Source organism: Helianthus annuus, chromosome 2, assembly GCF_002127325.2.
Source record: "Helianthus annuus cultivar XRQ/B chromosome 2, HanXRQr2.0-SUNRISE, whole genome shotgun sequence".
NCBI classification, from domain to species: domain Eukaryota; kingdom Viridiplantae; phylum Streptophyta; class Magnoliopsida; order Asterales; family Asteraceae; genus Helianthus; species Helianthus annuus.
The window spans coordinates 54,484,066-54,489,410 of NC_035434.2; the positions used below are offsets into that span (position 1 = coordinate 54,484,066).

General features: G+C 38.8%; 1 non-coding gene across 1 annotated transcript; it reads right to left on the reverse strand.

Annotated features, from left to right (window-relative positions):
* Positions 1-1,268: 1,268 nt before the first annotated feature.
* Positions 1,269-1,374, reverse strand: LOC118489893. Its single transcript, XR_004887906.1, has one exon. It is a non-coding gene; the product is annotated as a small nucleolar RNA R71 (small nucleolar RNA).
* Between the last annotated feature and the right edge of the window lie 3,971 nt (positions 1,375-5,345).

The following is a 5,345-nucleotide window of genomic DNA, read 5'->3' on the forward strand; positions in this document are numbered from 1 at the left end:
ACATTAAAAAAGGATGTCAAAATTAAAATTAAAAATATCTATAAACCTAAACCTTCATCATCTCCCCAATCTCTCTACATTCCCCAGTATCTACATACCACTTATCTAATGAAAGATCTAAGAGATTTTTTATGCTGGTTTTTTTATCCTATAGGGCGGGAGTGGAGATATTTCACAAATCGAATCATTGAAGCCAAACTAGAAGCCCTTGCATCCTCATGTCTTGGTACGCTCAATCTCAGATCTTTTATTTTTATACTCACCTTTCCTTTCGATTTTCATCAGATTTTTTCCACAAGCAACACCATTGTTTCCGCCCCTAATTACTCTGTGTTGTATTCATATTCTATATGTGATTTATAGTTTTATGCAAGTGGTAAATATTTCAAACCCCTAACAATCAAATTAGAAATTAAGAATAGGAATAGATACATATATGATATATATAGAGGGATTGGGGAGGACAGGAGATAGAAAAATGAAAACCAACAATAGTAGGCCACCTTATTGGTAAATATGTGCATATTAGGGGCCATGGGGACCGGTGTTCAGCGTGAAACTTGAAACCTTCGTTATAATCATGTACATGTCACTTTATTTATTTTGTAGAATATAATTTGATTGAACAATACATCTAGTGCCATCGCCATTGTTAATCGGATCTAGATCGGAGATATTAACAGATCGAAGAGAGAAAAAGCGAGGAAGAAGATGCCTGTTCAGCAGTTCAAGAATGAGTTGTAGGGGTTGAATTTTGTTATTTTTTCACATCTGTAGATGGTGAGAAGGAAGAGAGATTACAAAGGTTTTAGATCTGAGATGAATATGGATTGAGATGGTGAGAAGAAGAGAGAGTACAGAGGTGTAGAAAGAGAGATTTACCATATTTTTTTTTATCTTTCTTTGTTAAATTGATTATTAAAATTACTAAACTACCCACATGTGCAAGGCACATGCCAACTTAACTGAAAATTTTTAACAAGATTAGGGCCAAAGGACGTAGAGCGTAACGAGTTTTACAAATAAACGATTGTGACTGTAATTATTAAAGTTAAAGGTCCTCTATTTTATCTTTCTTTGTTAAATTGATTAGTAAAATTACTAAACTACCCACATGTGCAAGGCACATGCCAACTTAACTGAAAATTTTTAACAAGATTAGGGCCAAAGGACGTAGAGCGTAACGAGTTTTACAAATAAACGATTGTGACTGTAATTATTAAAGTTAAAGGTCCTCTATTGTAATCTGATATAAACATAAAGGAAGAAAACTGTAATTTATCATAATACATATTCACAAGAGGATGGGGAATCCTTATATGAAACTTGGGAAAGGTTCAAGGAGCTACTAAGAAAGTGTCCTCATCACGGTCTTGCGGTGTGGCAACAAGTATCCACTTTCTACAATGGATTGTTGCCACACACAAGACAAACACTTGACTCTAGCTCCGGGGGACTTTTAGGTAATCGTCGCCCAAATGAAATATACAATCAAATTGAGGAAATTGCTCAAACCAATTTTCAGTGGCAAACTCCTCGAGGCAATAAATCTATTGCCCCAGGCGCCCATAAGGTTGACGAAAGCACTTCGTTACAAGCCCAAATCGAGTCCCTTTCTTCAAAAATCAAAAAGTTAGAAATGACAAAAACGGTCTCGGTTATGGCTTGTGAGGGGTGTGGTGGGCCACATGAAAATTGGAGTTGTATGAAAGAAGTAGATGATCAAACAGAGTCGGTAAACTTCATTGATAATAGACCTAGGTCGCCGAGTCCCCCAATGGGTACCTACAACCAAGGATGGCGTAACCACCCTAACTTTGGTTGGAGAGAACACGACAATAGTCGTAACCAACAAAATCTAAACCAACGAACAAACTTTCAACAATCAAGAAGCGAGTCACAAAATTTCTCTCAACAACAAGGTGGAAGAGAAAGGCTTGAAGATAATATATCTCGCCTCATCTCCGACACCGAAAAGAAAACTCGAATCGATTTCAACAATTGGAATCGAATTTTAGAAATCAACAAGCTAGTATTCAAAACATTGAAAAACAATTAAATCAAATAGCTTAAAATTTCTCCGAGAAACCACAAGGCGCGTTACCAAGTAATACCGAAACCAACCCAAAAGCGCAAGTACATCTTATAACGTTGAGAAACCGTACCGTGGGTTCTGAAGAGGCTCTTTCATCGCCAACTGAAAGAAGCCAATCCACAGCTCCACCCACGCCGCAACAAGAAAAGGCTTCTCCACCAATTCAAGAGCCTACTAAGACTCCTCCGGTCCCATACCCCGGTCGGTTAATTCGTCAAAAGACCGATGAGCAATTCGCAAAGTTTGAAAATTTACTAAAACAATTGCATGTTAATATTCCATTTATCGAAGTCCTAACTCAAATGCCTAAATACTCAAAATTTATGAGGGACATCCTCACTCATAAAAGGAAAATTGAATCATTGCAATTAGTTAATTTAGGCGAAGAATGCTCCGCCTTACTACTCAACAAACTCCCGCAAAAGAAGATTGATCCTAGAAGCTTCACGATTCCTTGCTCAATTGGGGAATCCCCCATTCGCAATGCACTAGCCGATCTTGGAGCTATCATATACCTCATGCCCGCATCAATGTTCAAACGACTCGGCCTAGGAAAAACAAGCCCTACAAAGATGAGCATACAACTTGCCGACAGATCCGTCAAATATCCACAAGGTGTCGCTGAAAATCTATTGGTCAAAGTCGACACTTTCGTCTTACCGGCCGACTTTGTCATACTAGACATGGAAGAAGACGCCGAAGTCCCTCTCATCCTAGGGAGGCCATTTCTAGCCACATCGCAAGCAGTGGTAGACATGAATGACGGAACACTAACATTGAAGTTTGGGGACGAGGAGATGAAGTTTGGGGTTGGAAAAAGAGTAGAAGACGAAGACCCGGTCAACTACATGAAGGTCATCGACTCAAGCTTGGATGATGCTCTCCGAAAGTGTAGCATGGGATGCAAAACATCCCACTTGGGTAACATATAACCAGGCTTTGGGTCTAGCCAAGGACCCTTATAAACGTGGCGCACCACGGAGGCATTCCGCGGAACTATCCTTAGTTTAGTTTAGATTAATTTTATGTTTTCTAGTTTAGTTTTAATTTTCAGGAATAAAACATACTCGGGATGGTAAAGGATAACAAGGGAAACTTGAACCAGCACCCCATGCACGAAAACAGAGCTTCCCGACAATTTTTCTTCATTACAGCAAGTTCGGCACGGGCCGTGTCCGCCCAACATAGCCCCGTGCTGCACAGTCTGCAGAAAATGCCCAGTTCAGGTAACTGGACACGGGGTGTGCTCACTGAACACGCCCCCTTGTCCAGGCTTCTGTTTCTCTTTAAAAACTTTTGTTACTGGCGATCTGAACACGGGGTCGTGCCCGGACACTACGGGACCGTGTCCAGACGCCTAGTAACATAAAATTTTGCTTTTTCACACCTTTTTAGACATTCAATCAACCTAAAAACTTATTTTAGGGTCACACTGAGGACAATGTGTAATTTAAGTGTGGGGGGGATGCTAAAACCTTGAATCTTGCAAGTCCTAATTAACAAGCCTTACACAAAACTCTATTGGAACCGCTAATCACCCCAAATTTTTTTCAAAAATTTTCATTTTTTTTTTTACTTTTCTAGGTTTAATTTAGGAATTTCAAGTTCTAAAAAGGTTATATTTTTACAAATTTACAACCGATAGCGTCGTGATAAAAAGAACCAACATAAGAAAATTATGAAACGGCATGACAAGTTTAGTTAAAATTTGATTATATATACTTGATCACATAAAAACCCATTCCCACAAAAAGTAAGTTTTGAGCCTTTATTGAGCATACAAATATATATCTTTAAACTAAATGCTCATTTTTCGTTTCTTGTGTGAATAGCCGCTTGGTTCTTACAACTCTAGAACTTGCCACGACGATACATTCCCGATCCTTACCAACTTAAACCCAAGTAAGTAGATGATGGAGGCATTAGGACTAACCCTTTTTATTTCTACACCATTATTTTTCTCTTTTTTTTTACCACCTACCCAAAATCCCCCTAGTTAACCCCTTTGAGCCTAAACCTTTTCATTTCTTAACCAAAAACAAACACCCTTTTTACCCACTTAAACCCTTTTTCATTTTAAACCCTTTATTTTAGTAACAAAGCTTGGTTTTTCTTATGACTTGGTTATGAAAAAAAATGATGATGAAGCCAAGAGAAATAAACAAACAAGTTTATCAAAAATAACTTTGTTTGAAAGAAATGCTTCATCAAAAATAAAAAGTTACAAAAAAAATAAAAAGTCTTCCAAAAACCGACGCTTTTTACGCTTTTCGCCCTTTTACTAACCACTACCCAACCACCCACCTTTAGCCCAAGCCTAACCCTTCACCCAAAAGTCCTCTTGATATTTACAAAGGTGCATAGTTAAAAAGGAGGAGGATTGATTGCTTGGCAAGCTTATGGTAGGAGTAATTTCCATGCCGCTCTCGAGTGATTCACTAAAAATACATCTTCGGCCGAGTGTTGAGTGATCCCCCATGAGGTATGTGAACTTGTATATAAATGGAATTTTAAAAAGGCATGTTATGCCATAATAAGTAATTTATCTTATGTAATGTTTTTAATAAATCATGATGAATAGGACTGTAAATAAATAAAAATAAAACTTAATAAAGAATCTTGGAAATCCCGACACTCTATGACAAACCCAAAAACCGTCTCTTCTACCCATTCCATTTGGGAGTGTAAAGCCTCATTATAAAGAGTTTTGCTTGAGGACAAGCAAAGATTCAAGTGTGGGGGTATTTGATGTGCACAAAATGCAACATATAAATTACATCAATTGTGGCATAAAACTAACCCGTTTTTTGTACTAACGTTGGAAAAAGTATGTTTTTGTCTTCCTTTTGTATCTTCAGGATTAAATGAGCTCGAATGGACAAAAGAAGCAAAAAGGCAGCTAAATCTAACATAAATACAAGAAAGGGAACAAACGTGGCATGCCCGGCCACCCGACAGCATCTTCCCAAGCAAAACAAGAGAACAGAAGGCTGAACACGCCCCGTGCTCAGTGAGCACGGGGGCGTGCCCAAGTGTCAGTAGAAAAGACAAAGCTGTAGAAGCTTCTATCACCCACCACGGGGGCGTGCCCACTGGACACGAGGCCGTGGTCAACTCTAAGATTCGCAGAATCTGAGGAAATCTTGATAGTACAGATACGCTTCTGCACACGAGGTCGTGCCCAGCGGACACGGGGGCGTGGTGAACTAATGCAGACAAACTGCAATTAATGAAGAAAGAGAAGGAGGAT